A 23,137-nucleotide genomic window follows, 5' to 3' on the forward strand; every position below is an offset into this window, starting at 1 on the left:
TTTTCCATGAACAAAACATGGAAAGTTTTCTCTAACCCAGCTCTTGGAGAAGGTCTGGGAGGAAGAGCTTTGAGTCAACTCCAAACAAAACTAAGAGCTAGTTGGCTGAACCCCTTGGTCTGTTGTTTGTGTAGCTCCACTCTTGAAAGAGTAGCATCTCAGGCCTTTCTGCCATGGAACTGGCAAAGCCAAGGCTGTTTTCTGGCATGGCTGTGAGGCTGTTGATGGAGTGCACTGAGTCCCTCACACTGTTTAAATGAGAGAGCAAAGCTCGTGCGAATGTAGCAAGGATCTCTGCATTAAAACCTGCAGCGTGCTTATCCTCAGCGCTGAGGCAAACCGCTGGCATGGGTGCACTGCAGATTTAACCAGGGTGTTTCTCAGTGCTGCGGTGCTCGGCAGTGGCGGTGTTGCCTCCTGCAGCACCGGGCTCGCTGCTCGGCAGCCGCGGCCGGACCCCTTCCCTTGCCGAGGAGGGATTCGGGGGGATCTCGGGCTGCTTCAGAGCACCGCAGACCGGGGATACTCGTCGGGGTCCCGAGGTGGGCAGGGAAGGCCGGGTCCCGGCCAAAGCACCCTGGGCTGTTCCCAGGGAGGTGGCGGAGTCACGGTTCCTGGGGGTGTTTTAGTCCTGCACGTGTCACTTGGTGCCTGGGTGAGGTTCGTGCCGTGGTGCTCAGCAATGGGCCGCACTCGATGATCTCGGAGGTCCCCTCCAGCCTCAGCGATGCTGCGATAGCCCGTGAGGGGCTCTGGGAACTCGGCCGCCCGCACCACCCCACGCCGGCTCCCTCATGGCCGGCCCCGGGAGCGGCGGCGGGCGGTGCCTCGGCCGGGCGGGGCAGGGCGGCGGCTCGGGGCCGGTCCCGGGGCCGCGGGCGGAGCGGGGCGGAGCGGGGCGGGCACCGAGCAGAGTGGCGCGGGCTGCCTGGAGCCGGCGGAGGCGCGGCCGCCCCGGGAGGGCTCTGCGCGGTTCGGCCGCAGGTAAGGGAAGTTCCCGGGACCCGCCCCGAGACCGCTCGGAGCCAACTGCGGCAACTTCGTGTCCCGACGGGATGAGCCCCGCCGTGCCCTGCCCCGGCGGCTCCTCCTCTGCCGCCGCCATGGCCCGGGGCCCCCGGCAGCGGGGCCAGAGCCGCCCCGGTCCCGGGAGCGCCGCGTGTGCCCGGAGCGGGGGGCAACGGGGGCTGCCCCAGCACATCCTGCCAGCCTCTGTCCCCCGTGGTGTGTCCCTGTCCCCCGTCGTGTGTCCCTGTCCCCCGTGGTGTGTCCCTGTCCCCCGTGGTGTGTCCCTGTCCCCCGTGGTGTGTCCCGGTGCTTTCGGCACTCCCGACCTTCTGTGCCTTGTTTCTGTGCTGGACTTGATGTAACTTTTCGGGAAGTTTTGGGGAGAGCTTGGCGGTCTCCCGTTTAATCTTTTCAGGCTCTAGTAGGGCGCTTCAGGCCCTGGTGCCGTGAAGCTGCAGTGACGAGTTTTATCTAGAGCTAACAATTGCGGTTTGATTTAAGGCCTAGGGTTCCTACATCCTGCAATTATTTTTGGAGGTCTGTTTCTGCTCGAGCCGTGACTTCTACCAGCTGAAATAGCTGTGCTTGCTCCCACCGTGGCTGGGCTGCAGCTGGAGCTGTAAAAAGGTGCTTTGCACCTCTGGGGCTGTGTCTGGGGAGGAAGGGAAGCTTTGGTGTTCAACGCTTGGCTGTTGTGTAATGCGTGTGTACTCCCTCGTGTGAGTGAGGAGCACAGGGAAGAGTTCCAGGCTGGGCTTGGCTGTGCCTGAGCCTTCAAAGGCTCTGCTGGCTCTCCTTATTCTGGCCCGAGCACAGCCACTACCAGCAGCACCGTGTGTAGGCTCTGTGTGGATTGCACTGGCAGCGGATTGAGCAATACAAGTGTCGCTGCATTCCAAAAAGTAAACAGCACAAATGGGACACGGGGTGGGAATATTCTCCATGCTTACAGTGTGGAGCTTTGGGGAGGAAGATGTCTCAGAGTGTCAGCTTGGGATTTATTGCCTCTATTAAAGGGAGCAGCTGTATCTTGAGGCTTTACGTTTGCAAAGGACATAAGTAGAGGTTTCAGTAAAACTGGTGCTCTCAGCGAGGCAGCATGACAGGTTGGTTTGGGAGCCTTTCTGGAAAGTAGGGAAGCAGAAATTGGGTTCAGCTCTCAAGTGCAGCAAAGACTTTGGCCTCTTAACTTCTTCACATCACTAAGAAATGAAGAGCCAGGGCACTTCCTAGATTAGTTTAGTATCCGTCCCAGTGGAGTTTTGGATTTAGCACAGCTCCTTGAAAAGCTGCACCAGAGATCAGCTCCTGGCAGTGACAGTGTCTGTCAGTGGTGTGCCCTGGTGCTCACACGTGCAGGTTGATGTTCCCATGCCAGGAGTGTGAAGTTGGTGCTTGCTCCTCTCCTCCCCAAAGGCAGCAGGAGCCCCATTTCCTGCCTGTGAGGGGGGCCCTGAGGAGCAGGTTCCCTCTTTGGCAGCCCATCTCCTGCTTTGAGCCCTGGGATTTCATCCATTTGCTGCATCTGGGTGCAAGAGTTGTGCTGAGGAATGTTGAAGTTGGTTTGTCCTGTGCAGGTGTGTCTGCAGCAGATCCAGGCTCTGGAGGAGACTCGGTGAGTAGCGTTTCTTCTTGTGCCTGACACGCAGGGTGGAGCACCTGGAAACCAGGGATGTTCCATGGGGCAGGGAAGCGTGGTGAATTCCATCTTTTTTCCTACGTAGATGCAAGTCCTGTTCCCTTTCTGGGCTGTGCTGCCAGTGCAGTGTGACACGCAGTGCAGGAAGGAGAGCGGTGCCGCTGAAAATGTCTGCGGAGGTGCATGGGGAGGCTTTGCCTGTGACCCGTGGCAACAGGAGGATAATTGTTAACATTCCTGGAATGACAGCCATTCCCTCCTGTCCAGACTCCTGTCTGAAGTTCCCAGGTGGTGCTGCCGGCCTGTCTGGTCCCATTGGTCCCCGGTGATGAGCAGGACAAAGTCTGGTCACTGCTCCCAAGCCAGCTCAGGGTGCCCTGAGCACAGGCAGAGCTGTGTGCGATGAGGTGCTGGGTGCGCTGTCCTTGAGGAGGTTTAGTCTCTTGGATCCATCCAAGCGGGGGTTCTCTGATGTTTCTTTCCCCACGTAAGGGAGCACTTTCAGTGAAGTGGAAATCCTTCCCCTGAAGAGCTTTGAAACCAAGGAAGGTTTAGTCACTTGTCGGTGGAGCGATTGCATCAAGGCAGGCCTTTGGCTTGTTGAGCACAAGGGAGTTGCTGTAAACTCCTTTGAGGAACTGACTGATTCGCTTTGTTGTGCTTTGTATGTGTTTTCCTGGGAAGATGGAGGGAGCACGGACAGGGGACCAGATCCCAAATCTGAGACAGATGTTCCAAAAACATATCCTGACTCTTGAGGTGGTTCAGAAGGGGTGCAAAACCCCCAAAATGCCTCTGACTGGGGAGTCTGCTGTTTTGCAGTAGTTTCCAACAGAGAAGTAGGAGCCCAAATATAAGGCAGGATTTAGGGGGGCAATAAAGCATCCTGTGGTCTTAGGGATGGTCAGCAAAGCCCCTGTCCCACTGCTGAATTTTCATGCCCTTCCTCAAGGAGGTGCTGGTAACTTTTGCCTCAGCTGCTAAGTGGTGACGTGCAAGTTAGGATGGTGTATCTGAGACAGCTTCTTCTCGTACTTACCTTGGTGACTGTCAGGGCTTCAGAGCAAAACTGAAGTTATGTGGCTGCTTTAAAGTGTGCAATTATGATCTGACCTATTTCTGCCTGGCCAAACCACATCTCTGAAGTTACAAAAGCAAGGAACATGTTTATTGGAAGGTTCAGGCAGGTTTTGTTGTGTTCTCTTGCATGGAATGTGTGCGTACAGCTGTGCATTAAGGATACATAAAAACACTTAATACCTTCATAAATAAAACTACTTAATACCTTCCTGTACTTACACTGAATAGTGAACCCCTTCGCCCATAAGTAATTGTGAGATCCCATTAGTCATCCCATTGGTGACTTAGCTTTCGAATGCAGCCCAGAAGAGGTGAACTATATTGCCTTACCTCATGCTTACTGCTGGTCTTTATGCCCACATGTTTATTTAGCATTTGCTATAAATTCCCACCCTAGCTGAGTGAAGACAAGGTGGTCATTTTATGACAGATTCAGAAATCACAGGTAGCTCTTTGGGGATGTCTGGCTTGCAAGCATTAACCTTTGCATCGTACAGAAAAGGCTCTGTGCTATTCACCAGAGATTACATCTCTTACTGTGTATTTGGAAATGTCAGCATCTAATGCAGACTGAAAACTTGGTCGTCTTGGAGGTCAGTGTTTTGCTTGCCATGGGTTTGTTACCTGCATTTGTGTGTTTCCAATTTGAGGCAACTTCAGCAGAGATCACATTAAGTCCTGACATCTCTCAGTGGGTTTCTGGTGGGATCTTTGCTTTGGATCTCACTCTCTCTAGGGAGGGTGCTCAGCTGGGAACATACTTCAGGATGTAGGGAATGATGCATTTTTCTATCCTCTGCTTTTATCCCCCCTCCTCTCTTTCACAAATTGACCTGTTGTTCACTCAGCTCATACTGAAGACAGTGACTGTTACTTTTGTAGTAGTGCTTGCTGCCAAAGTAGTACTTTTATTTGTGCATAAAGAATGGAATTTCATATTACTAATTCAGCCATCACACTGGATTCACAGCTGCTTTCCCATGGTGTGTATTGCTCTTGCTATGGACACCTAGAATTTTCTGGTGTCCTTTAGCTTCCAGTGCACTTTGCTCCTCTGTGACTTCTGCAGTACACGAGGAAAGTGTGCTGGGTTAAAGCTTTTTCCTTTTTCCATTGGCTGTCCTTCTGTTTCTGTTAAAAGGCCAAGAAAAACCAATTGTCTAAAATGCCGATTTCTTTCCTCAGTGGAACTATATTTAGATGCATGTATTCCAGCCAATTGTAGGCAAAGCCTTTCTGTTCCCTGTCCCTGCCTTGGTCATCTTTATCATTAATCATGGAGTCACGGCATCTGTTAGGTTTGAAAAGATCTCCAAGGTAAATGAGCCTAACCTTTGGCCACTCCCCACCTTGTCACCCAGCCCAGAGCACTGAATGCCATGTCCAGTCCTTGCTTGGACACCTCCAGGGATGGGGACTCCAAACCTCCCTAGGCAATCTGTTCCAATGCCTGACTACCCTTTCCATGAAGAAATTCCTGCTGATGTCAAACCTGACCCTCCCACAGCTTGATACTGCTCCCCTTGTCCTGTCCCTTGTTCCCTGGGACCAGAGCCCAGCTTCCCCCAGCTTCACCCTCCTGTCAGGGAGTTTTGGAGAGCAATAAGGCTCCCCTGAGCCTCCTTTTCCTCCAGGTTAAACACCCCCAGCTCCCTCAGCCGCTTCTCATCAGACTTGTGCTCCAGCCCCTTGCCCAGCTCCGTTCCCTTCTCTGGACACGCTCCAGCCCCTCAGTGTCCATCTTGCAGTGACAGGCCCACAACTGGACACAGCACTGGACACACCTCACATTGGTGAGGCCTCGCCAGTGCCCACAACAGGGGGACGGTCACTGCCCTGGTCCTGCTGGCCACACCACTGCTGACCCAGCCCAGATGCCATTGGCCTTCTTGCCCACCTGGGCAGGTGTTGGATCATGTTCAGCTGTTGCTGACCAGCACCCCCTGGTCTTTTTCTGCTGGGCACTTTGCAGCCACTCTTCCCCAGCCTGGAGTGATGCAGGTGAAGGACTTGGGAGAGATTGGGCTGTGTAGTCCAGCCTTACCAAACAAGTGTATCTGCTGGTTGTGAGTCCTGTGAGCTCTTGCTGTGGAGCGCTCAGTCCCTTTGTGCTGACAGAGCTGGTACTTCTGGAGAGAGCTCCTCACTAGAGGTGCTGGCTGGGAGGAATTGTTTGTGGTAAGATGGGGATGTTCCTGTTCCCTTCTGTGCCTCTGCATCATTAAGCAGTGCAAGTTGTGTCAAGGAACAGCACCAGAGGCCACTCCAGCAGTCTCTGGCTTGTGGTGTTTGAGGAGATAAAAACAACAAACCCAGTGGCTTTAAGCAGCCCTTGGCAAATATTTTCATGGCAATCCCTGTTCCAGCAGGCACAATGTTGTAACTCTTGCATGAATAAAATCCCCTTGCCAAATGGTACCTGTGCACAAAAGGCTCTGAGGTCAAGCGTGCTGATAGAAAAGTTAGTTTGTGCTTGCATCTTTCTTTACAGGCCTTTTCCCTAAATATTAGTGGAAAACTGAAGGCTGAGACTTGAGCCGGCTGCTGCAGCATCTGAACTCCTAAGTGGAGAACTCTGTGCTGCCAGACAGTTGTCGAATTGTGTCACAGATGGGAAAAACCTGATAACCACTAGTGTGAATCAGCATCTTTTAAATCCAGCAGTTCTCATGGCTCCAAATGTGACGGATTTGGGAGAAGAACTTTGCTTTCTTGCTTTGTTACACATCAAAATAAAAGGAAATTATAACGGTCTGGTCTTCCCTGCCTCGTCTCAGACTGATCAGTGCTGAAGCAAAAGCATAGGAAAATCAGGGTATATTTTATATGTCAGTGTAGAATTAACCCCAGATAGTTCATGGGCACTGCAGTGCTTGTGAAGGGAGATACAACACACACAATTTATGGTTGGTAACAGAAAAAATACTATAAAAATAACTGTAAAATCACAATGTAAAAGCAAGCAAACTGCCAAACAACCAAGCCTCCAACCTCCTCATTCTCAGATGTTTCCCTTGTTGTGCTCTGTTCTAAGGACAGAAACAAGAACATACGTGTATTTACCCAATCAGTACCAGGATCTGTTTTGGGGATGAGGGAAGGCAGTTCCTTTCCTTTCCTTGGTGCTGTGTCAGCTGTGCACACAGCTGTCCATCTGTTCTGTCAGCAGGCATGGCCATGGGGGTCTGGTTCTCTCCGAGCTTCGTGGTTCATGGGCTGAGTCTGTCCAGAGTAATCCAGAAAGGCTGTTTTACTGAATCTTGACTTCATATTTTCTCTCTAAAGTGTGTGTACTCACTGACTACAGCCAGGTAAGAAGTTTTTACAGAAATACAGCCTTTATGAATCATGGTAAAGGTGTGAGCACTGTTGAAGGGAGTTAGCTATTTAGACTAGCCCAGGTCATGCAGAGTGTAAGGGGTGGGGAGAAGAACCTGCATCCTGTTTGGAGGCTGGTCTCCATGTTTTTGGGTTCATGAAGTTGGCGTGTGAAGATGTCTATAAGATGAAGTTAGGGTTCTGCAGAGTGTAGTGCTACTAATTAATGTCTGTTTTGAAGAGCAGGTGAGAAGAGCATTTTTTTTTTTGTAAAAACACCCTGAGCTGTTGGTGTATTTCTGAAAATAGTTGTGATCTCATGTGGTTGTAGCCCTTGTGATCTTGGGTTTTGTACAGCTTTGCTGTGTCCTTACTCAGCTGCCATGGCTTGGTAAAAATCCCTCTGGCCGTATGGAGACTGTTGGAGTCTGTTCTCTGTTAGGCTTGGCTCAGGTGGGCTGCTCTTATGGAAGAAGTGCTGTGGTGACAGGGAAAGGGAGCAAATGCCTTGGGATCTTCTTAGTGTGAGGGTGAGTGGGTACTCATAGATATCAGCTGTGTGGTTGTGTATTGCATGATTTTGGAACATTTTCTTGTGTCTTTGAAGCACCTATCTCCTCTGTTCTCCTGGCTTAGGTTTTAGACCTGTGCTAAAAGTAGGATGGATTCATCTTTGTCCATCCCCAGTGTCAGGGAATCTGTCTGGCTGTCTCTGAGAGCTGCTGTGTGCAGGATGCTGGGGGAAGGCAGGGGCTGGGGTGTGGGTGAGGCTATGGCTGTGTAGGAACAGGGAACATTCCTGGTGCTGGAACCTGCATTACAAACTGGAAAACATGTGGGAGGTGGTGGTTTGATGGCCATTGTTTGAGAGCCTGATGGAGAGATGGGGACTTCAGTCATCTCTCCTTTAAAATGCTGTTTATTGCCTAGACTGGGTCACAGCAGTTGGGGGTCGTGGGTGAGTCTATAGCTGCTGGCTGTAGACAAGCCATGAGTCCTGAAGCCCCTTTCTGTTCATCTTATAAAGCATCATATCTTTTTCTTTTGCTGTGCATCTTAGTACATAACAACCAATCAACATCATACACAATACCTTTACATTTATGTGTAACCCCTATTGAAACTGCTAAAATTACCATACTATATTGGTGACTAACCAATCATCTGAATTAGTAGTTACATGTTAAACTTTGAAACTTGTTTTGCAGTGGAAAATCCTTTTTGCTTTGGTAAAAAACATCTTTCTGTCTGCCTATTCTTTTTTACTTGGTAGAAAACATGCCTTGTTTGAAGACCACTTAACGTGTTGGACCTTAGCCATAAAACCTTCTTCTAACTGACTAAACCTTTGTTCTAAACCTTCCAACTCGACTAAACCTTTGTTCTCTTAGCTGTTTCAGCAACAACTGTCCCTAAAAACATCCTTTATATATCAAAGCTTGCTTTCATTTCTAGAGAACTTTCTGCTAAGCATTCACATCTGTAAAACTTTTCTGTTATATTTTCATCCTTCCTGACAGGCCGTGATGCTCAAACTTTTTCTCTCCCTCATGTACTGGAAGCATCTCTGGTAGACTTTTGTTCAATGGTGGGGGAGGGATGGTACACAGAGCTCCCTTTAGAAGAACCAGAGACAAATTTTATCCTCCCCAGGAAAAGCAAGGTGCTCCATCCCACAGCTGAAAAGTCCTTTGTATGGTCTGTACCTTGGGGACCTCTGAGCTATGAGGGTGGACCTCCACATTGTAGCTGGAGGCTGAAGTAGCTGTCCCTGCTGACTTCCCTCACGATCCAAGTTCAAATGTCTGTTCTCCTGGACCTGGATATGCATCATAGGCAGTGTTGTTGCATTAGTAGCCTACAGAGAGGGAGGGGAGGACGTGTTGGAGCAGCTAGGGCACACTGAGTGTTCCCCATTGCTGCCCACAGCTATTGGCACAGTGGAGCAAGGGTCTTGCTGAAGAAGAGGTGGGTGTGTTCAGCAGCTGATCTCCAGGAAAGGCTTGTGGCAGCTGGTGACTCCTTGTGGGTTCAGGTGCTGGCTTTGTTGTAGTATCCTCTGTCCTGCTTCCAAACCAGGATTAAGCCAAGGAAAATATTTCTTTACTCTTAATTTAAATCCCTGGGAAGGTGGTTTTGCATCAGAGCAGACTTGAAAAGGCTTGTCAGTAGGATCTTAGAGCCATCAGCATTTTCTTTTCCCCTCCACTTAACCAAAGTTAGTTTAATTTGTGGCAGCACTTGTATTTTGTTATGTTTGTAAAGGAAACATTACAGGGGAAAGTTCAGAAATACATATTTATATTTCTTGCTTGAGCTTAAATCGGATCTAAGAATTTGGATTTTGTATTTCTATAAAGAAAGGCTGGATTTTTTTTTTCTATATTGCATAATTTTTGTTTGGTTTATTGTTTGTTTTCTTCACCTCCAGAAGGAACATACAGTTGCTTACCTTGGTGTCCATCTTCTCTTGGATGTGAAACATGTTAACTAACAGGTCCTAACCAAAAGCATCTTCTGAGAGGTTTCCACACTTCTGCTGGAGCTGGTGTTGGACCTCCTGTGTTGGGCAGGGCCACTGCAATCTCTGATGGTGCTGGACAGAACTGTATTTTCTGGAATATCTTTAGGATGCTAGCAGCAGGAATTTGGATGCTATAGGGGAGTTGCATCCCGTTGCACGGAGGCACACACCTCCCTCCCCCCTCCTTGGGAGGACTGGTACTTGTGTTGGTGAGAGCTCCTAGGGAGGTGTGTGCCCTGCTCTGGGTGAGTGGGAGGACTGTGTCTGGGTTTGGGGTGCAGATGTGCCCCTCTCCCTCCCCAGTGCCCAGAGAGGGGGGCATGCAGCCATCCAGCAGCAGTGGCTGAGGCTGGGACTGTGCCCTATGGCATGGGGACATTGCAGTCTTATGGCTTACAGCTGGTGGGTAGTGCAGATTTGTGGTACTGCTGTAATGCTGGGATGCTGCTGGCAGTGTTGGGGTGGTGGAAACATCTGGGAGTAGCTGGCTGCGAGATGGGGTGAGTCATGGGGCTTCCCATGGATGATTAATTCTTCCCCCCCCTTTCAAACCTTCACAAGAGTTAAAAAGGCAGCATTGAAGATGTGGCTGCATATCTGGATGGGCATTATGTGGACAGAGCAGTCATGGGTTTGTTCTGCAGCAGCAGCATCTTGCTCTCTTTCCATTTGCAGTAGAGCTTGAGAGTGTCCTTTTGTTGAGCAGTCATGGGGCTGTAAACACAGCCTGGAGATGAGAAAATTGAGATTTATTTTCAGGGTGGTGCTGGTAAACTTCCTGCAGCTTGTGGTAGAGATAATTCTGGAGGTTCTAGCTCCATTGTTGTGGCTGGGTCTGAAGTGAATTTAAGAAAAATGTTTTGGTTGAACAGGCTTTCCTTTCTGTTTTATCCAAAGGGAATATCTGTTCAGAGCTGGTCTGTTGTTCTCATTACTGAGGGAGTTTCTGAACGAGACCTAATTCCATGATTATTTGCACGTCCTTATCTGTGTGACACAGAGTTTTCCAGGTCGGTATCTCATGTTTCATATTCTTTTGTCATGGTGTGCAGTCTTAAATCTGCATATGCAGGAATGATTTATCTTAAAGGGTCAATAAGGTGAAAGGTATTTCTCTCAGTGTCACTTTGGGCAGATTCAGCTGCTGAGGACCAGCAGTGCTGAGCTCACACCAAGCTCTTGGGCTGTTGTTGGAAGGAGAGTGAAATGCAGAGCTGTCCATCTTAAAACTGTAATGCCTGGAGGGAGTGGAGAGGAGGCACTGATTACCTGCAAGGCATGTCAGGGATGAGACCTCCATGTAACCTGCAGAGAGGGAGAGGGAAACATCTTGTAGCCCAGCATGACTGTGACGATGGAGGCCCACCATGCCTCCAGAGAGATTTGTGTTGGAGCAAAACCACAGCCTGGCCATGGGGAGGGCCTCCTTTTGTGCAGGGTGATGGCAGTGGTGGCTGGAAATGCTTTTCCTTTTGGAGCTTGTTGGAAGACAATCCCTGTTACGTGTGTGTGTGTGTGTGTGTGTTTACCTCCTTTTTTTGCGGAAGTATGAAAGCCAGGACCAGGTTCAAGGCTATCTTTTGCAAGGAGCCTCCATGCTGATGTCTCCAACTGAGATCTGTTTCCATTTTCTTCAGCTTGTTGCTCTCAGGCCTCTTGGTGCTTGAAACTCCCCCTCCCTTCCCCACTCTTCCAAGGAATTTTGCAAAGAAATCAATAGCTGTCTAGTTATGACAGCAAAATGAAAAAGGCTGTAACGTCTCCATAGCTACCTAGAAAGTACTCGTAAAATGCTGGTGGAAGAGAGTGCCCTGGAATTATCCCATGCATTCCTTGCAAGCAGACTGAGAATTGTTTGCATTAGTTAAGTAATCGCTGCACGCCTGTCCGGTGAGCAATGTTTGGTTACAGCAATAAATTTTTGTTCCTTAAACCCTGTGAAGCTGAAAAAATTGAATTTTTTTTTTTTACATAGAAAATGAACTGATCTGAACTCTCTGTAGATCAACTGATTGTAAATGGACCAGCTTAATCCAGCTTGTTTTTTTTCTTGTGTTTCATGTAGCATCTGAAAAGAGACAGCTTGTGGCAAATTAGCTAGGGTGAGACTACAAAAAGATTGAATTATTCCTGTTTGAACAGTTCCCAGCATGCAGGCACTTGCTGCTTGGCTTGTACATCATCCGGCTTGCCAGGGCTGCTGTGATTGAGGTGAAAGTAAATAACCTCCTACTGGAAATCTTGTTTTTGCTGTAAAGGATGATTTATTCATTCACCAGTGAAAATACCGCAGAGATATGATGAACAAAAACTGTAGTTGCTGTGTGTTTGGCTTTCTTGCAACAGATGTGTCTCCGTGTTGCATTTCTGAGCAGAGAAGATGTTTGACACTCTGTCCTGTGCTGTCCTAGGAAGTAATTTTGCTCCTGGTGGAACCTGGTGCTAGTGTGGAAATGCAGTTGTCAGAACAGAGGTGTTGTGCTTGGTGCGTGTGCATGCCTCACTCTGGGGCATGGCAGCAGAAAAACAGGCGGCAGAGTTTAGGCAGGGCTGAGCTGACTGTGGAGCACCTGGAAATGCAGAAGGAGTCGAAACAAGGGGACGTCTCTGTAGTGGCTTGCCTTGATATACTGGGGTATCTCTGTGCCTCTTTCAGAGGGGAAGGACTCTGCAGTTTTGAGAGCCACAATATAAGAAGGATGTGAGGCTCTCAGAGAATGCCCAAAGGAGAGGGTGAAGGGCCTGGAGGTGAAGCCACACAAGGAGCAGCTGAGGGCACTTGGTCTGTTCATCTGGGGAAGAGCAGACTGAGGTCAGAGCTCACAGCAGTTCTGCAGCTTCCTCACGAGGGGAAGAGGAGGGACAGGCCCTGATCTCTGCTCTGTGTGACCAGGGACAGGACCTGAGGGAATGGTGAGAGCTGTGTCAGGGGAGGGTTAGGGTGGATATCACGAAAAGGTTCTTCCCCCAGAGGGTGCTGGGGCACTGAACAGGCTCCCCAGGGAATGGTCACAGCCCCAAGGCTGCCAGAGCTCCAGGAGAGTTTGGACAACAACCTCAGGTGCAGGGGATGATTCCTGGGGCCATCTTGTGCAGGCCAGGAATTAGACTTTGATGATCCTTGTAGGTCCCTCCCTACTCAGCTCATTCTACTACTAAAAAGGGTAGGGAAGCTACAGCATATGTGGTAGTATGGGATCAGGTACCCAGTTGTTTAGGACGATGTATCCAGCTGGACTGCTGATGCTGAACTGGGATTTGGCTGTGATATTGCAGTTAATTTTTCTTAGTAAAAATGTTAGATATAATTTTTGTATGGCTGTGGTAATTAGGTCTGGCTTTGCTGTTGCACATGGTGAGGAACAGCATTTCTATTCTTCCGATCCAGCTGTGTTCATGTACCTCCTGCAGAATGTGCATTTAGGAGCAAAACAGGGGGTCTGTCTCTGTGTTAAAAGGAAGGAATGGGGTCCTACCACCTTCCCTCTGTGCCTTACTTTGTTCTCTCTTTGCCCTAAGATGTGGAGCCATTTGTGGGTGAGGTGTTACTTGCTGTAAGTGGAGTGAGAAATAGGAGTGCTTTCCATTAAATACCTGCTAGAGCCAATGAAAATCCCATTTCTGCTTCTAGTCAGAGTTCCACTTCACATTGTTTGACTTGCCATGCATTCTTGGAAGAGAGAGGTGGTTGGGGATGGAGGCCCAGTGATGGTCTAAATGGAGATGTCTTTGCTGATGTCCCTTTTGTCTGGTCAAGGTGTTAGGGGGATGGCTGGGAAGGGAGTAGGGCACCCTGGTACTGAAGGGGTAGTGGGGTTTCTGCTGCTGAAGTTCTTGGGCATGAAAATGAGCGGCAAGGAAACAGGTCCCCCAGGGAATATAGGGGGACTGGACTGGGCTTGTTGGGTGGTGAGAGCCCCGCCTGAGCTGCTGCCGAGGAGGGGACATTGCTGACTTTTGGAGTTGGCAGTGCCACCTGCCATAGGGTGCATCCTTTCAGTACATGTCCCTGCCCTCCCACAGGCACACAGGGAAATTCAGAGTGCTGTAATTCATGGTGTCCTTCCTTCAATCCTTCCTATCTTGCCTGTGCTGCAAAGTTTTGAGGCAGACGTTTTCCTCTGGTATCTAGGTCCTCATGCCTGGATTTTGTTGATGTTTATACAGAAGCTTGAGGGCAGCCAGAGGTACTGTGGGGTCGGAGAGAAGCCATACGTGAAATTAATCCAAATTAAACTGTTAATCACTCCCTGATAAAGAGGAGGTTACAGCACAGACTCAGCGTGTTGCATAGCTTTGAGACTATGAAAAATGAAATGTGAATCCTCCTCTAAAAGTTGGCTGTCCCTGTTTGAGGCCTGATGAGGTTTTGAGACAAGCCAGTATGCCAAGCTTGCTGTGTAGGCGTTCGTGGGAAATGAGGCAAATTTCTGGGAGGGGACGTGTGGTTACAGGGAAGCAGAGGAGTGCTGGAGATGAACTAAAGTAACTAAAAATCTATGGGGCTGCTCATGGTCAATCTGTGGACCTGCAAACTCCTCCCTGTGGAGGAGGGTTGTGTGTCATGCTAATGTGGGCCAAACTGGAGCTGCTTTGCCTACATGATGGGATTTTGTATCCCACTCTGTATGCCAGCTTCCTCCTGGTGCTCCACGGCCATGGAGTATGTGGCAGGGATGTGGAAGGCAGGGGAGAGCAGTCTGGTCAGGGCAGCTTTCCAGTGAGTGGGTGACAGCCCTATTCTTGTTACAGAGCCTCTGGTGGAGGAAATGCTGGAGGTTGATTAATGGCCAGACTCTCAAAGGGAAGCTTGGCATTCCGTAGCGCAGTGTGAAAATGTGTTGCTGGGACTGGCTCTGGCCCTTGCCCCCTTTTCCAAGCACTGGAGTGAAGATGTTTTGGGCCTCCCAGCAGTGGTGGTATTAAGGAGCCATCATAGGATGGAATGATTTTCTCTGGATGGAGTTAGAGACAGCTCCCAGAGGCATGGGGCTTTGCTGGTTCACGTCTTTGGGAGTGGACAGATTGCTCCCAATGAGGTTTTTAGGCCTCTCAAAGAAGAAAAGGTGTACAAAGATATGCCTGCTCAGGAAGGTGTGCTGGGAGCAGTGGAGGCAAGAGATGGACTAGTGCAGTTTTGCAGATGAGTTTGTTCTGGCCTTGAACTGTGATCCTCTGGAGGGTTTGCAGTGCCACTTGCTTTTTTGGGGCTGGGAATGGGCAGGGCTGGATGCTGCCATGGAATTTGAAACTGCAGGCCAGGCCAGCCCAGGAATGCAGCAGTGCTTCTCCAAGGGAAAGAGCTTCCTCTCCTGCCCACACGGAGCTTGTGTTGGTCTGGTGGCTGTAAATAGACTTGCAGCCTTTCTGCAGGGCTCTGATGGCCAAGGAGAGGCAGCTTCTGAGTGGAACACTGATTCTTAGCTGTGATCCTGTGTGCAAATAGAGCTTGGAGCAAAGGAGCAATTCTATATTTCAGTCTTTAAGTCATGCATATTGATCTCTTTCAACACTGCTTAGGAATAAAGGATCAAGGAAATACTGCTGGTGGCAAGGGAGGAACTTTCTAACTCCATGCTTGTGGGTTCCTCCTTTCCATGGGCTGTATACTTGGCACTTGGACCATATTAAATACTTGTGTTTGGAATTCCAAAGAAGAGGCTTCCCCTCTAGACTTCTTACTGCGAGCCTGAATGCAGATGATGTCAGCCAGGCTGTGGAGATTCATGTCCAGCTGTATATGTTCAGAGGAGGAGGAGGGATGTTATTTTGACATCTGCAAAGGCAATTTGCTAAAAACAGGCTAAAGCCCATGAACCCAGTAGTAGAAACTACTAGAAACCTAGTAGTAGAAACAGTAGTAGAAAGTAGTTGTCCCATAAGTCTCACTTGATGCATCTTTGGTTTTTTTCCTGCTCTGAGGAATATTTGTTTGGAGTACGCTCTGTGTCTCAGTGTTTGCAGAAAAGCCAGTTGCTCATGCTGGAGCTGCTGCTGTGTGGACAGGGCCAGACTGAGCTCTTAACTCCACCACTCATAGCCTTTGAGGCTGGGATAAGTTGCCTTCCTTGATTTCACTGCTTTCCTGCTATCAGGGCTTGTATCTGGCTTCTTGAAGCCTTTGTGCTGTATGAGGGCAGACAGAAGTCCTGCCTGAGCAGGAACGACACTTTCTGGGGAGGCACTGCCAGTCAGGTGGCATGTGAAGGAGTCAGTGTGTCACAGCAAGGCCTTTCCTAGAGCTTGGGCTGCTGGCCCTGGCCATGTGTTATGGGTTTGGTAGGGGCGATTCCTCACACACAGCCTTTGCCCCTGAGCTACTTTGTAGTTTTGAGTCCTTTCCATACCTTGGTGCTGCCTTTCCCTGCATCTTTTCCTCTCTTGTGTGCATCCTGTGAGCTGACCTGTGCCAAGGAGTTCCTGCTAAGACCTCATGCAGGTTTTGGGAGTGGAACCACCAGGTTCCCTCCTACGCAAGGCTGGGGCCTCCGGCAGTGCAGAGCTGGCTTCGTTTTCAGGAAAACAGGATAATGCAGGTCGGTATTAACTTGTCTTCACAGGGCTGGTCCTGGCTGCAGCTCAGCTGGGTCGTAGCTGGTAGAGAGAGAGATTTACAGATTTTAATGCTGTGAAGAGAGAGCCTGTGCTTGGCTGTGTTTTCATAACTGTTTTCTGTCATTGACTGCACGCCTGGAATAGTAGGAGGTAGTGTTACGTTTCTGGACAAGGCTTTGAACAAGATCTGCTGTCAGAATAGCTTGATAAACTGCTTACTGTGATGCAGAATGCTGGTCTGTCATTTTGCAAATTGAATTGCTGGGAAGCTCTTATGATTATTAAAAGACACTTTGTGTTAATTTAATTTCCTGTAAAAGACACAAGCTGGGTGATTTAAAGAAACAAAGCAAATGCTTAATCAAGGTAAAAGCAAAAACTTCCTATCTGTGTATATGCAGTGCTTAAATATTGCATACTTCTAATGATAGCCTGTGCAGGGACAAAGTAAAAAATTATACATAAAACCCCTGTACTTTAAAATTTTTCAGTTTTGAAGAAAGCTGGAAAATGAGTAATGAAAGCCAGGCAAAGCAGGAATGAAGAAAATACTGGTTTAATATCTTCTCTGAGCAACGAGAAGCAGGAAATTTTCCCCTCATTGTATTTTAGATGAGTTTAAAACTGTGTTCCAGGCAGCTTGTGAACAATCAAAATTCAGGGATGGTTTTATGAGCAGAAGGGCTATTATTTGGGCTTTCTGGCTGGGTTCCAGCTCAAGGGATCTCAGTTGGGGTAAAATACCTCCTTGCTATAGGCAAGCATAACTGTTGCCTCCCTCTCCTATTCCTCAGGGACTGGCAGCCTCTCCTCCCATTTTTTTCATGCTGATGTCCTTCAGAATTGAGTTAGGCTCAAGTGATCTCGCCCACATATATTGAACCTGACTCCTGCTAGCAGTTAAGGGCTCATGTGCCCAAAATACTGAGCTATTGTCTGGCCACTCTTCCCGTGGTGAGCGGCTGAAGAGACACATTCTCAGCTGTGTGTCCCAGTGGAGCTGGACTCTGTCAAATGAGTCAAACATGAGGGATCTTGGGCATCCTTTGCAGGAAGAATGCTGCTCTGGATAGCAGTAGCTGTGCTTTTAGGGATGCCAAGGGGTCTGAAAGCTTTATATGCAGCACAAAACTTTTAAAACATGTAAAACATTTAAAATATGTATACAAATGTTGTGTTGCTTTCTGAGTTTGTCCACAGAGTATGATGGAATTATGGGAATAGTTGGAGAGCTTTGGGGTCCCTGAGTGTTGGTTGCCTGCAGTGGTGCTTAGGCACTACTTAATGTGCTTATTCAAACATTTGCCTGTGTCTCCTGCCAACTGAAGTTAAGCATTGTGCTCGAATTCAAGATGTAGATGGGAGAGCAAGTCAGGGACAGTGCTGGAGTTAATTCTTCAATGTAGACAAACTCTCTGGTAATCAGTTTATCTAAGTCCTGCAGCAGTTTCATTAAGGTGCTGTTTTATTAACTTTGTGTTGTTGAAGAGCTTTGCTGTCTCTTCTTACTGCACACTCTGCTCTAAAGGGGTCCTAGTATGGCCTGGGTTAGAAGGGACCTTAAACATCCCCCAGTTCCAGCCCTCCTGCCAAGTGGATACCTTCTACTATCCCAGGTTGCTCCAAGCCCCATCCAACCTAGCCTTGGACACTTCAAGGGATGGGTACCCACAGCTTCCATGGGCAGCCTGTGCCAGAGCCTCACCATCCTCACAGGGAAGAATTTCTTCCTAATTTCCAATGTAACCCCATACTCTTTCAGTTTAAAGCCATTCCCCCTTTCCCTGTCAGTATGTGCCTTTGTTAGAAGTCCCTCTCCAGCATTCTTGTAGCTCCAGAAGGTGCTTTAAAGTCTCCCTGGAGCCTCCTTTTGTGCAGGCTGAGCAACCCCAGCTCTGAGTGTTGAGAGAATCCTGCTACCGAGTATGACTTGAGTGGGTCCCCTTTGCAGGACAGCTCTGAAGCGTGGCTCCCTGCAGCCCAGGATGTCTCAGTTGCTGTGAGGGGTTCCTGTGCTGAGGTCTCTGTGTGTGCAGTGTGGCTGTACCGAGATGTCCCCAGGCTGTGACCCTTCTAGTGCTCCCAAACTGGACACTGCAGGTCACAGGAAGTACAGCTGCATCGCTTGGAGTCTCCTCAGATCTTTAAAACGATTTCCTGGGAACAAAGGCTCTTCATACTCTTTTTATTATTTGTTTTGTTTGGTTTTTGTTGTCTTTTTCCTTCTTCTGCCTGCTAGTAATCTTGTTCACTGTTCTCTCCCTTTTTAAGGAGGTTGGGGAAATAATAGTTTCTTTGTTGTTTTAATTCTGACCTAAGTTTGCCATGATATCTGTAGCGCAGATAGATATTTTTGCTTCTTCCTGGCTTAAGAATAACTTTAATTTAAGGGAAACTATAAATTTGAAATAACAAAAATTACAGTTTGACAATTATTAGTTAAGAAAATAGTGATGTAATGAAATGGTTACTGAGAAGGAGCAGTGGGAACAATCGCATGTTCTTTCCTTTATTTGTTGTTTTCCTGGCTCCGCTTTCCAGAAAGCCCCATGCTTTGCCAAAATTGGTTCTTAGCCAGTGCAACTATAGTTGCACTATATATAGGACTAACTAGCCCCCATGAGGGGCTTTAAATTTGCTTTGATATCTTCTCTCATGCAAATGATCAGTTCCATCAAATTTAGATTGAGCAAAGGCAGAGGGGACAACTGGTGAGGAGTTGCAGCAGAGTCCCCTGCTGCCCCATCAGTCCCAGAGCAGTCTCACCTCACTGGAGCTGCCTGCCAGACGTGTCTTACTGCAGCACAGCCCTTCTTCCCCCTGGCCAGGCAGTCTGGAGCACTCAGAGGGCTAGTGGACCATAGGGATAACTTCTCCTTGCAGCCCAGATCAAGGGCAGCATCCTCAGGGAGGGCTCTCAGGTGGCCATACAGCCACCTTCCTTCCTTTTCCCACCTCATTCTGCCCCTTCATATCATCTTGGGGATAATTGCATCTGTTTGGGAGAGCAGGGAGCTCCAGCTGCTGAATCAGTGGGTACATGCATGTCTGGATCATTCTCCCTCGGGGTTTGGGACTAGACTGCATCTTCACAACTCTGACTATAAAGGATCTGTGACTGACATGAAAAGACTTGGAAAACATTAAAAATTGGTTTAGCCCTGACCTGGCACCTTCATACTCTACTTCCATGACATGCAAGTGTGAGCATCAGAACTTGGCTTTCTGGGACTAATCCAGCCTTGGCTTGAGGAAGTGGATATTTAGGTGGTGCTCCATTAAGTCAGTGCTATAACTTTGTAAAAAGTGCCCTTTGAATCAAATCTGGTTCCTTTATGCTGAGACAGAGGGAATGAGTGGTGTTGGCCTGGGTTAGCAGACTCCCCTGCTTATCTTGTTCAATGTTCTCTTCCCTCCTTGACTTCACAGTGCTGTCAGGTCATACCTCACTTGGGTCCTGTGGTTTTCATGGCTGCCTTGTGGGAAATCAGCTGCAATCCTTAATCTGCTGCAAATCTGATGGAAAACTCTGTTGTTCAGCTTTAACAAGGAATTGAGGAGACTTGTAGTGGCTCACTGACCTTTTGAAAACACACTGAGGATGGATTGTGCAAAGTTCAATATTCAAAACCATATCCTGCACTCTGGCGTGTTTGTTTGATCTGTACTAACAAAGCTTATTTTAAACTCTGTATCAGCATCCTTGCATTGAGGCTGCAGCATTGCCTCTGGATTTATTACAGGCAACTTCACAGTGTTGGATTTGCATAGGCTTAACAAGGTTACAGTGTTCACGTTTAATTAAAAGTAGCAGAGCCTTTGGATAGGAAGTCAAAACCCCTATTGTTAATACAGTGTAATTAAGTTTCTCAGTACATAGTAATTACACAAAATTCATTGTACTATGGAAAGACTGTTTAGAAACAGAAGCATAGAAGCATGTAGAAGGAGGCTTTTGCAAATACAACTGCCTGAATTGTTCTACTCTTAAAAAAACATTTTCTTCTGTCTTAAGTAGTCCTATTTTTGCTGTTCGGAGTTTGTAACTACGGCCTATTCCTTTGCTTGGTGTGGGTGGTTTTAAACAGCTAAAGTTCTGAGGTTTGTGTGTCATGAGGTGCTGCAATCCAGTCATTCATTTTCTCTTCCTTGGTGAGTGTTTACAGAAATTTTGAGAGTTCAGCAAGGACTTGGACTCATCCAGAAGCAAAATCATCTGTCATGAACACTCCTGGATTACAGGGAAGGCTGGATACAAATCTGTATTCCCTTTGTTTCAACTTACTTGTAGGGAGTGGTAGTGCAAGACAGTGATTATTTCAACAGTGACCTTTTCAGCATCCAGCATATTTATTGTCCAAAAACTGTTGGAAAAGCTATAGTGAGATGGGTCTTTAAAGTCTGGATTGCACACACAGAACTGGAGTCTGAGCACGGAATAGCAGCTCTGGGTTTAGGCTGTCTTTTGTTGCTTCCCCTGAGGGAAGCCTGGAAGAACGAGGTGAAATGTGCTGGAGCTCCTGAATGAGTTGGCAGCAGAGCCCTGAACCTGAAGCCAGAGCATGCTGTTGTGTGATCACCAGACATTAATTCTGGAGCTACAGCTCTGGGCAGACACACAAGTGCATCACTCCCCTGCTGCGTGTGATGCAGGTGTCTGTCCTGCTCTTCTGTCCTGTGCTCATTCTGAGCATTAGGTAAACTACATTTACCCTGCTCTGTGTGGAGAGTTGAATTCTTCAGTGCTGCAGTGGTGTTTTGTTGGTTTTTTTTAAGAAGGAAGTTCATGGATTTATTTGGCAAGCAACTCAAAGTGCACTCAGAGATGTAAAGCTTCCTAAATTACTTGTCTTTTCCACACAAAACTGGGTAAAATGTAGGGCTTCTCTTAGCTATTTTCTAATGATCAAATGTATCTGGCTTCAGACTGAACATCTGAAAGAAACTTCTGGGAAGGACAGCCTTGGAATAATCTGCAAATGAAATCACTTTACAGCCCTCTTTTGTAGTACCAAGGGAGGAGAAGAGTGATTACTTCTTAGCAAATTAGGCTACATAAAAGAACACTATATAAAGATTATAAGTACCCTAATGAGTAATAATCAGTGATGCAAGCAGAAATGGGAAATGCATTACCACCAGCTGCATTGCTGCCATGTCTGTGAGGATTACTGGGGTTTAATGAGGACCTGCGGGAAGCTCTTTCAGTAATTCCATCTTGCAGGAGGCGCTCTCTCAGCCTGCCAGTCCCCAGCTTGCATGAAGAGCAGGAGGAAATCCCAAATTAAAAAACAATGTGCTGTTGCATGTTGGGAGCCCTGTGCTTGAGATGCCTTCTTTGCAGAAGAGAGGTAGCAGGCATCTCTGTATGGCAAGTTGTGCAGTGCTGCACACACAGCTCATACAGATCTTCCCAGTTTATCCTTCTCTTCCCTGTACTTCATTTCTTGTGTTCTCCTGGCTCATCTAGACCACCCTCTGTAGAGCACTGCATGGATGTAGTCCTCTCTTAAGCTCATCTTGACCTGCAGAGCCTCAGATTTAGCAGAGTATGCCGGTTCAGTGTCTCCTAGACCTTGTCTTTGCTGGGTTAGAGATGTTAGCTACCTAAGGATAGTAAACAAGGAATGTGTGGGAAGTGAAGGTTGTCTTGCAGCTCAGCAGCTAAAGGGTTTTATAGAAATCAAAGTTTTTGCGAGTGATGACTTGCCCTATAGATAAAGCAGGAGCTGTGTTTTACTATTTGGTCAGGTATGGAAGGCTATTTTCTCCCCTCATAGGTTTATAGGATTCTTAGAGAAAATTTCAGGATAAAAGGAGCTGAGACAGAAGGTCATAGAATCATAGATCATAGAATAAGTCTCTCATTTTGTGTGTGGAGGGATCTCTAATGAGACTCAATGACTGTGTACAGTAATGAGGAGCAGTTTGGATTGCAGGAGGTGAGAGATGTGGTGACTTTCCCTGAAAAGATCTCTTGGAAAGATCTTCTCCTGTCTTCATTGCTTCCACCATCTCCTCCACAGGACAGCAGCACGTGCTCCTGGGAATGGCTCAAAGGGACAAGACCCTGCAGCCTTCCAGTGAGAGGCTTAGGTTTCACCCAGCCCTTCTGCACAGGGGACGGATCTCCCTGTGCTTCACAGCCTCTCCTGAAGATGGTCCCTCCCCAGTTTACCTTGCAGAAAATAATCCATTTAAGTGATATTGAAGTCTTTTTTGCTGTCTCTCAAATTTTATACAGCAGTTAAAAATCTCTTTGGCTGAATTGTTGGACTCTAGGAACATCTGTTTGTAGGATGTTTAATAGAACATTTGTGGGATGTATCCTGCTTCTAATATTAGCTCTTCCCATGGGAAAGATGGTTATTAGGTGATTTCTAAATGAAAGTATAACACAACGAAAACTTAATGGTGCGCTTGTTTACCCTCAGCATCTTCTAAGTAGTTCTTTGACCACATCTGACCTTTCATTTTGGAGTCTAAGCAAAGTTTGCCTCTTTCCTCAATAAAACAAACAGCTGCTCTTCCGCAAAACAAACCGACCAGTTAAATATGAAAAATTTATTTATCCATATTTCATGTGAAATATGAAAGTGGCTCTCAGTGAGCTGGGGTCTGTTTGGCTGCTATGGTGGCCAGGGCTTGTTCTTCCGTGAGAGTGAAAACTGGGTGAATGAAGTAGGAGAGTTTATTGGACTAAGTTGAGTGGAAAGCTCATAGGTGAAGATGCTGCTTTCTGGGGGTCAGATATACAATCATAGACTGGTTTGGGTTTTAAGAGACCTCAAAGATAATCCAGTTCCAACCCCCTGCCATGGGCAAGAACACCTCTCACTATCCCAGGTTGCTCAAGGCCCAGTCCAGCCTGGCTTTGATATCCTCATCTGACTGTGTTTTAGGATGTGGTACAATGAATTTTGTTGGTTGAAATTCATTGTGATTTAAGGCTTATTGTTTTTGTGGAATAACTTTACATTTATGCCCAGTCTCTGTCTTGTTCCCAGGCCCGG

At 47.8% G+C, this 23,137-nt stretch overlaps 1 protein-coding gene across 12 annotated transcripts in view; it reads left to right on the forward strand.

The window, feature by feature from the left end:
• The first annotated feature begins 888 nt into the window (after positions 1 to 888).
• PPFIBP1 (PPFIB scaffold protein 1) overlaps positions 889 to 23,137 on the forward strand; it is a 105,917-nt gene continuing 83,668 nt past the window's right edge. For all 12 annotated transcript variants that reach the window (XM_014260477.2, XM_014260479.2, XM_088054760.1 and 9 more), the window contains exon 1: positions 889 to 984. The gene's annotated coding sequence lies outside the window, so the exon portion shown is untranslated. The remainder of the gene's footprint in view (positions 985 to 23,137) is intronic.

The sequence above is a fragment of the Pseudopodoces humilis genome, chromosome 5 (genome assembly GCF_049639895.1).
Source record: "Pseudopodoces humilis isolate 2021_Gansu_Grassland_sample_001 chromosome 5, ASM4963989v1, whole genome shotgun sequence".
NCBI lineage: Eukaryota > Metazoa > Chordata > Aves > Passeriformes > Paridae > Pseudopodoces > Pseudopodoces humilis.